Source organism: Mustela lutreola, chromosome 5 (genome assembly GCF_030435805.1).
Source record: "Mustela lutreola isolate mMusLut2 chromosome 5, mMusLut2.pri, whole genome shotgun sequence".
In the NCBI taxonomy this organism is placed as follows: Eukaryota; Metazoa; Chordata; class Mammalia; order Carnivora; family Mustelidae; genus Mustela; species Mustela lutreola.
The window spans coordinates 33,426,942-33,439,557 of NC_081294.1; positions in this window are offsets into that span (position 1 = coordinate 33,426,942).

The window sequence follows — 12,616 nt, forward strand, 5'->3', positions numbered from 1 at the left end:
TTTCTCCTGACATTGACTTGGAACTATTTCTAAGAGAAATACATGTCAGGCTTATGGAGTGTGACTAGGACAGTCATTTAAAACCTAATCATTCTTTCCACCAGATTCTGAAGCTGATAATAGATTTTAGAACAAGGAGGCTTTTTGTGGTGGATAGAGTGCCATGCTCTTCAGATAGAAGTGAGTCAAAAATGTGGCCTTTGGGACACACTCACTGCAGAAAAAGATCTCTCTTTCACAATCTGGAAAAGATGTTCTAAACAGTCAGTAGACACCAAAGGTATGAAAAAGAGCCTCCAAGCACAGAGAAAATAAATTATCTGTTCCACTGCTATATCTAGTGTTTTCAGGAACTTGAAACTTGAATTTTGTCTAAATATAAAACACATGGCAAAGCAGGCCTTCTTAGTTGTCTTTCTCTGGCATTTTGTCAGGTTTTGCTGGAAGAGAGCATCTCCTACTATCTAATGGAATTTCCCCTAATGGAACCTGGTACAAAGATGAAACCATACTTTAGTATACTGAAGAATAGGAACAATATATTTTTTTTAACTCAGAAAAACTAATACATTGTTCCAGTTAAGTTCATAGAATAATAGAGTATCAAGTCTTGAAGGCAATTTCAGTGTTTTCATATTCAACATCTTGATTTCACCAATGAAAAACATATTAATGACAGTGAAGTAACTAGATCAAAGTCCCCAAAACTGTGGCATTCTAAGGGCATCAGACATGTAAAATAATAAAAAACATGATAAAATACATGATATAATTGAAAATAAATCAATGTTAGTTACTAGCACTGGACTTTTATTTTGTAGAGGAAATATCTCCTTATTTATGATGGTAATCATCATAATCATCATGAATATCTTTACTTATCAGTGATAAATATTTTGGCCATGTATACATGGAAAGCAGGGTTGTGTTGAATTACATGTTCAATCTCTGGAAAAGTAGATGAAGGCATTGAGTTAGGAACTGGGGAAAATATTCAGATCACCAGCTTGTAAGTTCCAAGGATCACTAAACCATCACTTAACCTCTACCTTTGGGATGGATGATCCTGAAAACAGTATTAGAGAGTGAAATATAACTCTCGTTATATTTCCACAATTAATGGAGCAAATGTCATAACCCCACCAATCAGGAAATCCTCCATATACTCACCATGTATCTAAAATAATCTCTTCTTAAAGACTGTCATATAATTTCTACACAAAGGCGAAATAATACTAATGAATAGTGATGAAATGTTATTTCTAATAAAAGTCTTTTGCATAATTACTCTTTTGATCCTCATAAAAAGACAGAATAGTACTTATATTTCCTTCATCTTTACATGTAGAATCCTAAGGCTGATAGGTTAAATGACTTGCCTAAGAGTTGGTGAGGGCTGATGTCATGAGTCATGGAGAAAAGGGCAGGTGGGCTAAACAATACTTCTCCATGGGAAAGAAAAGGGAGCCTTTGATCCAGGTAAGGACCAATGTTTAATAACATGGGCTACTAACTCTACTACATTGAAGTTTTTAGAAGAAGGAATAAACTTTTGTATTTAAATAGGGAGCCTATTACATATGTAATAATCTCCTAGGTATTTTGCATATTATTGTGTTCATTTCCACAATGGACCTTCCCTAGGACCTTCCTTAATCATTAATCCTGTGATTAAAGTAAATTGGTATAATTTCAACATAGTTCTTGGCTTAAAGAGCCACGAACTAAACAACTTGGTTCCATGGAGGTTTGGCTTAAGTAGAAAATTAGTTATTTGTTTTTAAACACACACACACACACACACACACACACACACTCACATGCACTGTGTATCTATTTATAAAGGCACATAATGATGTGGTTGTTAACACGGATTCTGAGTCAGGTAGACTGGATTCCTATCCTCCAGCTTAGCTGTTTACTAGTTGTTGGGTCTAATTAGCGTGTGACTTTGGAAAATTTCTTGAGTCTCTGTTTCTTCACCTACAAAATAGGAGTAAATAGAATTCTTGTAAGACTGTAGTAAGAATTAAATGAGATAAAATGCGGAGGGGCACCTGGGTGGCTCAGTGGGTTAAAGCCTCTGACTTCGGCTCAGGTCATGATCTCAGGATCCTGGGATCGAGCCCCACATCGGGCTCTGCTTGGCGGGGAGCCTGCTTCCCCCCCTCTCTCTGCCTGCCTCTCTGCCTACTTGTGATCTCTGTCAAATGAGATAAAATGCTTAGCATATTTTTTAGCATAAGTAGTTTCAATAAATATTAGTAATGATAACATATATATGGTGTATAGTTCCAAAAATAGATTTGAAGCAGTTATAAATATTCATTAAATAATAGTTTATTCACACAGGCCAGTAAGTATGTGAGGAAATTGAGGGGACAGGAAATTAGAGGATAATGGATAAGATGATATTGATAATAAGATTAGTACATAATATTTGTGAGAAAATGTCTTCTGCATTTCTTTGTGTAAGCCAGAAATATTGCTTCAAGCTTCCTAGCAATTAATGCACAGAGGAAAACAAAGTTAAATTAAATTTTATCATGCCCCTAAATAAACATAAAACAATGTTTCAGAATAAGACTTTATTTCTTTTGACTGACCAGTTCAGTGGCTTTTTTCATTATGTGGATGTTGTGACATTGTAAACAATGTCTTCCGCATCTTCCCAATAAATACAAAAGTAAACCTTGCATTTCATATACATCGATGTAGGCAAAGGCCTAAAACCAAAGTATAATTCAGTAAAGCAATTCCATGAGTGAGGGGGAACATGTGACATACGCATAATTCTTTGATGGCCTGACATAACTCCAGTCTCGGCCCTGAATTTAGGGTACCTAGAGATATAAGCAAACTCAATTCAGCAATTTTTTTTACAGATAATATTTATTAAAACCAACTTTTTGAGAATACATTGCCCAGAACAGAATGAAAGTTATACTTACTGAGAACTATCTGGGAGTTTGATTTAAAGTTTATGAGAGAATCATAAACTTTAATTATTAAATGAACTGGAAGTTGGGTTGATATTTACTTACTAGGGGTCTAGTCACGTGACAGGCCACCATAAATCAAATCCACCTAATTAGAGAGATAACATTATTATTTTTTTTTTTTTACTCAGACTTTTCAAAATCATAGAAGTCTTTATTAGAATAACAAATGTGATGATAAAAGAGTAAGCTGGAAGGAACTCTATCTTCTTTAGGGCTTGATCCCTGAAACTACAACACTTGCCGACGCATGTAGTTATAAAAGATGAATTTTATGTATAAATAATGAGGGAATCGATACATGGAACAGCTGATCCGAAGTAGAATCTGAAGAGCGGGCAAATATACAGACATCAAGACCTGAGAAGAAGTTACAAATAGAGGCAAAACTGAAGACACTAACTAATTTCCACAGGAAGATAACGGATTGCATTTTACCAGGCACAGTCTGCATACCTATGAACCAAAATCTTTTGCATTACTGTCAGATTTTTATGACTTGGGTGTAAAATAGTCAAAGACTGAGTGACAGCCTGAGATCACAATGAAGTAAGTGCTAGACAGGAAAGATAGTAATCCTTTCAGTCTTTTTCATAATATTTCCACACAGTAGGCACTCTGAAGTATTTTTAATGAGCAAATCATGCATATTGATTAAACAATACATCTAACTTGGATATATCACGTAGAGAAATATTTAAAGAAATACAAAGGTGTAATTTTTACCTTTTCTCACAATTCTTAGCACTGTGAATATAAATTCTTTTCTCAATTTGCCTTTAAATAGATAAGCTCAAGTCCTTTTGCTTATTTGTGTAAAAATCTTCTGTGCCTTTGTTGCTCTGTCTTTGGGCCTTTAGAATCATTTCCTTTTCCTGTTACAGGTGCGCTCCTCAGAGGGGAATAACACTTCTTATATGCTTTAACTGCTGACAGTTTTTATCTTTTTTGCTCTCTACTCAACTTCTGCTTACGCCTTTATTCAAAGGAAAGAAAAAAAGTCAGAAGTACAGGTTGCCCAGGGACTTAAAATTGGTTTCTGAAATGAGGGCAGCCATTTTCAAATTTAATTAATTAATTAATTCATTTTTTGTGGGACTGAACCCTTAAACCTGTGGTGTCTGATGCTTCCTTGGGTCCTAAGTATCAGAATTTAATTGATCGTTAGACACCCCATTGGTGTTTGGAGAATTGGAGAATTGGTTTTTGTGCTGGCAACAACCTAGGTAAGTGACAAGCAGACAAGGCTGTGGAGAAGCCATAAGAGTTAGAAGAAATCCAAAAAGACCATTATGTGGTGGAAATCAAGAGAAAAGTTTCTGAGAAGGAAATACATGGTAACTAGCATCAATGCTGCAAAGAAGTCAAGTAAGGAAAGGCCTGAAAAGTATGGGTTGTATTTAATACTAACTTTGGAAGTAATTCCAGGAAGGAATCAGAGCAAGAATGGGGTAAGGGTAGAGGAGTTCATAAAAAGGGGCTTGAGGAAAATCAACTGCAGTGAATTTAAAAATGACCTCAAAATGAAGTAAAAAATGCCTAGTGGATATACATTTTTTGACTTAGTGTGCAGCAATTCTAAGCTGTTCATACATTTTGTCATTCTCAGAAACCTTACTAATTTTTGCTCTTGCTTAGTAGATGATGGTGACAAAATTACACAGATAGCCCAAGGAAAAGAAGATGGGATATGAACCTAGGTCTGTAGGACCGCACATTTTCTCTATTTTTAACCACAACAGGAAAGCTGAGTTTCTCTGTCCTAAAAAATTCTCTAATTCAGAACTTCTATTCCCCTAAGATACTAGATAACTGATTTCAGTTATTTTGTAGCTGTGTCTTGGGTCACATCACAATAATACAATTTAACCAGACCTAAAGGGGAGCACCTTATGTACTAGTAACCAATATTTTTCTTTTCTTTAAATTCTTCTTATAATGCTAGTTTTGAGTTAGATCTGAGAAGAAAATTGACTTTAAATGCCTAATAGAGTTTCAAAATGTCGTAAACTTTTAATAGATCTCTAAAAACAGTTTTGCTTTTTTTTTTTTTTTAAATAAATGCTCTGTCTTTGAGATGACTAATGGGAGTTTAGATACAGCTAATACATTTATATCTGAGGCACTTGAGATGGAAAGGATATTTTTATTCTTCATTTTTCTTGCTAATTAATATAAATTGGTGCCACTGAAATTTAATTAGCTCAAAGTAGGCATTTTCCCCCCTTAAACAAAGAAATGTTGCTTTACCATTTTATTTTATTTATTTAAAAGATTTATTTACTTATTTTAGAGAGCACAAGAAAGAGAGAGCACACGTGTATGAGTGGGGCAGAGACAGAGAGGGGGAGAGAACCCTAAGCAGATTCTGTGCTGAGCAAGAGCCCAATCCCAATACCCTGAGATCATGTGAGCCTAAACCAAGAGTTGCACTTAACCACCTGAACCGCTCAGGTACCCCTTGTTTTACGATTTTAAAACACAATTCAGTTTCATCCATAAATCTTTACTACTTGGAAAGGAAAAGAAAACCTTAAAATCCAGTTGAGAACAGGTTTCTTAAAGCCAGGGCACTACTAATGAGAGAAAATCAGTAATTGTTTCAACTCACTGTTAAAGTCCGTGTTTTCCAGTGGGAAGTTACTCTAATGGTCACCATTTTGTGTTATTTTGTTCTTGTTTTTGTTTTCAGATGAACAATCACAATTTATGGCAGCTTTTGAGGTTGGCAACATTTATATAATTTAATGTAGAAAGGATTTCATAGTTCTTTTAGAGCACTACTTCCCAAAATAAAGCATACACGCTGAGGGGATGGTGTGTGCAGTGTATCACCAGGGGCATATGAATTCTTTAAGAGAAATTTTCAACTGTTTACTTTCAATTTGTTAATGATCTATAATATAATAGATGAACTTCTGGGGTTATGAGAGGACCTTCCACATAGCTTCCTAATTTTAATGATCATATTTGCCTTTATGTTTCTGGTATTACTCCCATTAAAGAAATCTCGATGGGTGTCAGGGGGCACACCATGAATGGATGTGGCATAGTAGATCAAACTGATAAAAGTAGTAAATGCATTGAATCTTCATGAGGCATACAGAAAAGATGTTCCAAACTCAAAAGAGCCTGAACCATTTTATTCTGAGCCATTACCTCAACAAAGAATGAATGCTCTAACAAGTTATCAAGTGAGAATTTATTATAATTGCCACTAAAGAATTGTTTACTAGCTGGCTTTTAGTTTAGAATGAGAGCTGATTGTTCTGAATTAGCAAAAAAAAAAAAAAAAGCCTGGAAGTTATTAATGATATTTTGTAGAAAATACTTAAACAATAACAACAATGACATGCTCTGAATTTGTATTGTTGAGTTTAAAATACAGGAACATACTAAAATATAGGACCAAATCTGGGGCTACATCTTTCTCTTTTAAAAACACTGACAATTTGTTTCAGAAAAAAATTGTCACATTACATTAATATAGTAAATTTACATTTTATTTTTGCTTTGGTTAATCTAATTGGCTGGCAAGTTTATTCTGCTTTTATAGTTTTGTTAGAGCTAAACACAGTACCTTTACCTCTGAGCATTTTTTATTAATATTAAAACAAAAGTGATCTTTGTCAACAAGAATCTGGAAGAAATGTTTTCCTTTTAAAGGCATCTGTGGCTGAGAGATGATTGTCTGCCAAAGGATCCATTTGTTCCCTGTTTTTAGATGGGGTTTCCTAGAAGCAGAGCCAGGGATTGGAATTCTTGTATGATGATTTATTGAGGAAGTGATTTCAGAAGAAGATGGGGGTTAGTGAGAGCAGGATAGGATGGAGGGAGGAGCTAAACTAGGATGTGGTCTCAGCTGGAGAGCAGCTGGAACTAGATTGGTTCTACTGGAAGCTATAGAGCATGAATTTCCGCAACTTATTCAGTGTCACCATGGGTTACTGCCCCCTGGAGTTATTATAATGGTTCCCATTAGGAGGAGATTAATAGCTATGAGCCACTAATGAGGGCTAAGGCATGAGAACTGGGGGATGGGTATTCTAGCCCAATGAAGTGGATCTGGGGAGAACAACCATGAGTCCTGCTATAGGACTGCCTTGCAGTCCTCAGATAGTACTTGCTTCTCAGGTTAAGTTAACTCCATCTAGTCACAGTTTTTCTGGGATCCTGAATGGTCAATGTTTGGGGAAGACTTATAAGAAGCTTATTTAAATTAAGTATAGCTCCTGTGGTATGATTGGTCTAGACATACCCTTTATCCTTTCTTCTCTACTAGTTATTCTAGAATGTCTCTTCCTTGGGTAGCACCTCTGTTGGACTAGTTGGCTTGTCTTACAGCATCTGATGCAGTTACCATACTTTTATCAACCTGTGGTTATTGGACTTGTTCTTTATAGTGAAATTGGTCATAGAAATACAGAGATAACCCAACAAATCTCCCTGTTTGCACTGGCTAGCCATACTTTATTTCCTCATGATGAATAGGGTCAGTTATTCTGCTGGTATGGTAACTGTTTTTTGTCTGATGGTCTACTGGCTTGAGTTGCTGAAAGTAACCAGGAGTTAGTCATAAGTTTAAGTTTATTGGGATTCTCCCGGTATTCCCTGGTGGAAGCACCCTCCCTCTAGGAACCAGGATCACTGGAACTTAAATTACAGATGTGGGGAAACTACAAATTCCCTGAGAGGGTGACTGGAAGTGATGGTGAGTAGGCCCATTCCTGCTTTTATTCCTTTGTTCCCAGATCTTGCATTCTACTTACTGGTGACACAGAACTGCTAATGTCCATTATTTTAGGGTATATACTACATCCTGAAGAAGAGCTTTCCAGCCAAGTAAAGTATTTTTGACAAGGTGGAAATTCAAAACCCCTCAAGAGGACATTCCACCACTATTAAGTTAGCAGCTTCTGGATGATCCAGAATATGGTGGGATCAATAAGTAGATACCATGGCTATGTTCTACCACTGCTCATCTTGTGCCATAAAGTTTGTCTTTTGTATTTCCTAACAATGCTAGGAAAGTAGCATTTCCTAGCAATGCTAAGTGGGATTTGGAGGCTTAAATCAGACACTTCGGAGTGCTGCTAGCTGGGTGTTATGGGCAGAGACTAAAAGTTGTTGACAGTTCAGATGAAATATTGCCCCTATAATGCAGAAGGAGTTTGATGTAATCAACTTGTCACCAAATAACTGATTGGTCTCTTTGAAGGATGATACTGTATTCTCAGTGTTATGGGTTGCTGGCCTATTGGACACTCACTGGTGGCAGCAGTTGATCATCCTTCATGATTGGGAATCCATGCTGTTTGGGCTCACATGGCCTTCATCTCTGCCACCATTACTTCTCTGTTCCAGAGCCCATTGCATGGACACTGTATGACCAACAACAGATGTTGGTTGCCATCTATTGGCCAAGTCACCCTTATTATTTAGTTCCTCTTCCATGACAGACACTGTCTTGTGAGTGCTGATTTATGATGCAAATATTGTTATATGTTGTACTCATTCCCCAGCACCATACAGATGCTTCTTCCATGTCCCTAATCTAATTGTACTCCTACCAGGCTTCTAACACACCATATAAGACCTTTACCATGCAGTCAAAAGACCCAGTTAGGCGGCAAAGAAGGACATTAGTGGAATAGTCACACAACCTAATGGAAAATATCAACCAGGGATTAGTGTGAATAGATCACCATCATGCAGATGATTATTACCATTGTCAGCACAATAGCAAACATAATTTCCATATTTTAATATTTCTGAAATTTTCACACCTTCTAGTTTATGGCATCTTGATGTGTGAAGTTTTAGGAGTATCTTAGTCAATTTATTTGATTTCATATGAGCAATGAATGAAAAATCTATGTCTCATACAGTTCTTTCACTAGGAATAAAGCTATTGGGTTATTGGCAACATTTTAAAATTTCTTAGTTGCATACAAAATAATGGTGCATTTAAAATCAATGGCTTCTTAGAATATATCTAGCTGTGCCTTCTACCTACTATGTGCTGGGAATACAAAGAAATATTTTATAACCTCTGTTCTCAGAAAAGTCACTTCAACTTCAATTAAATTCAACACTACCAGGCAGGAGTCACTGAGTTTTCTTTCTCTGGGGCACCAAAATAGGAATGGGTTATATACTGTTTCATTTGCTAAACATGGGGATTACCTGCACCTAACATATTCAGCTTGTCTTCATTTGCTAGAAATATCCCCCTTTTCCACCAATTTTCCTAATAATTTACCTCTGTAGCCAATAATACTTTGAAATAGCAAATATCACAAGCTGGTTGGCTTTATGATAGTATCATAGTACTTTCATATAATTAAGTGACACTGTCTAAGATTTTAAAAGCCAAATTTGGGATGAGGGAAAGGAAGGACATTGTGTGCAAATATCGCTCTGATAACAGAACCAATTTTGTCAGAAACACTTTTAGCCTAATATTGGATAACACTGCTTCGAGAGGACAGTTTGCAGCCTTATTCTGGCTGGAAAGGATGCTGCCTAGAGGGGGAAGAGTGTTTCACTTTGATAACAAGTTTATTTGTTGAATGTGAAGATGATGAAAGAAAGAGCATGTGGGTGCATATGTGCAGTAGGAAGAGAGGGGCACATCTAAGACTGTCATACCCAGACCTGTTTTTAAAATTATTTATTTATTTATTTATTTATTTTGAGAGAGAGAGAGAGATAGAGAGAGAGAGAGAGAGAGAGAGTGTGTGTGTGTGTGTGTGTGTGTGTGTGTGTGTGTGTGTGTTTGAACAGCAGGGAGGGAAAGAGGGAGAGAGAGAGAGAAAAAAAAAAAATCTCAAGGGACTCTCTGTTGAAAACAGGGCCCAGCTGGGGTGGGGGAGCTCAATCCCTGAGATGGTGATCAGACCCTTAATCAAGAGTCAGATGCTCAACTGACTGAGCCACCCAGGTGCCCCATATCCAGGCTTTTTAATTAGCTTTCAGACTATAGTAGATCCTCAATAAAGTTTTATTTAATGTGTGACTGATAGGGAAGTCTGGGATGTCCTGAATCCCAGGTTATCCTTTATTATTCACCCATCTAGACAGAATATTTGGTAATGGTAACAAGCCTAGCTAAGTTTGAGGGGGAGAGAAATCTTAAAGGATTTCATTATGTTACTTTCACTGAAAGTTTTACTGTAGAACATCATTATAGTTTTTACTGTAGAACATCATTATAGTTTTGTTGTTGTTGTTCTTGCTTTTTTCTCCTTAAGGGGTTCACACTATGAGAAAGCTTATTAGCTAAAACTAGCTACTGATAAGATACTTCTGGCATGTCAATGAATAAATTCTCTTGAATCCAAGCCAAAATGGAATCTTCTACTGTTGTTTACAACATTAGAACACTGTTTGAGAATATGTTCCTTTACTTCTGTTAGGTAAATGGAGTGGCTCTCTGAATACACAATTCCTGGTTAGTAAAGACTAACTCACCTACATTTGTTAGTAGAACTGCCATTTAATGTTCTTTTTTTTTTTTAATTTTAGTTTTTCAGTGTTCCAAGATTCATTGTTTATGTATCACACCCAGTGCTCCATGCAATATGTGCCCTCCTTAATACCCACCACCAGGCTCACCCATCCCTCCACCCCTTTCCCTCTAGAATCCTCAGTTTGTTCCTCAGAGTCCACAGTCTCTCATCGTTTGTCTCTCCCTCTGATTTCCCCCAATTCACTTTCCTTTCCTCCTAATGTCCTCCATGTTATGCCTTATGTTCCATAAGTAAGTATAACCATTTGATACCTGACTTTCTCTGATTGACTTATTTCACTCAGCATAATCTCCTCCAGTTCCGTCCATGTTGATACAAAAGTTGAGTATTCATCCTTTCTGATGGCTGAGTAATATTCCATCATATATATGGACCACATTTTCTTTATCCATTCGTCTGTTGAAGAGCATCTTGGCTCTCTCCACAGTTTGACTATTATGGACATTGCTGCTATGAACATTGGGGTACAGATGGCCCTTCTTTTCACTACATCTGTATCTTTGGGGTCAATATCCAGTAGTACAACTGCTGGGTCATAAGGTAGCTTTATTTTTTATTTTTTGAGGAATCTCCGTACTGTTTTCCAAAGTGGCTGCACCAACCTCCATTCCCACCAACAGTGTAAGAGGGTTCCCCGTTCTCCACATCCTCTCCAACATTTGTTGTTTCCTGTCTTGTTAATCTTTGCCATTCTAACTTGTGTAAGGTGGTATCTCAGTGTGGTTTTGATTTGAATTTCCATGATAGCTAATGATGATGAACATTTTTTCATGTGTCTGCTAGCCATTTGTATGTCTTCTTTGGACAAGTGTCTGTTCATGTCTCCTGCCCATTTTTTTGACATGATTATCTGGTTTTTTGGGTGTCGAGTTTGAGGAGTTCTTTATAGATCTTGGATATCAGCCCTTTGTCTGTAGTGTTATTTGTGAATATCTTCTCCCATTCTGTGAGTTGCCTCTTTGTTTTGTTGACTGTTTCCTTTGCTGTGCAGAAGCATTTAATGGGTTTAGATAAGCAGTTCATTCTAGGGTGTCTTCCACCCTGTCACAACTTAAGAAGTTCCACTTCTTTGTTAGCTTTTGAGACATAATTCTCATGAAATGACTTCTTTGAGATTAAAACCAAGCCAAACAAACAGGTATCAAAAGGAAAGAACGACTATTTGGCACACCAGAATTATACTGCTGTGAGAAACAAACACTGTAATTCTGAGTTAGCAATGCTGCCTCTGGAGCCTGAAAATGGTTCCCAAACCGGCATCACATACTCTACAAGACAAGTAAGTGAACAAAGAATATAATGCAAACATCTCAAGCCCATATTCTCAAGGTCCAACTTGCAATTTCTTTAAGGCAAAGAGGAAGATTTCAGTGAGTATTATAAAAAACTCAATTGTTTTTAATCTTTTCTGAATTAGAAAACCATCTATAGGGAGGCCCTGGGGAATATAGGAATAAACCTTGTCTTGAGTCTTGTGATCTGGTCCTAAAATTCTACCTCTCACCACCTCTGTGACCTTGAACAGGTCACTTCACCCTTCTGGGTCTGTTTCCTTACCTATACTTAGACTCCATTGAGGATTATGAAAGCAATGAAGTAATCTCTAAGATTATTTTTAGCTCAAATATTTTTTGGTTTTATAAAAAGGATGATGGTTGAAGTTAAAGACATTTTTTGAAAAAATGTACAGGGGAAATGATGAACTGTTGATGAGACCAATATTTATAATGCAGAGGGAAGGAAAACCAACATTTATTGAGTGCCAGCTGTATGCCAAACATTGTACTAAATGCATCTATCTTATTTAAGATTCCCAACAGCACAACCAGGCAGTATTATTATCCTTATTTGACAGATGAAAATAAATCAAAGTTATGTAATTTACATAGCTGGTAGATGGTGGAACCAGGAATTTGAACCCAGGAAAAGTTTACCAAAGACACTGTTCTTTTTAGGAATCAAAGAAGGAAATTGAGAAGAATACGTACCTGTTAGAGAATAACTATGCTATTCTGAGGGAAGATTTTCTGAATGAATTTATAATATTGGAGATTTAGCATTGTCCTGCTAGCTTTTGAAACTTTT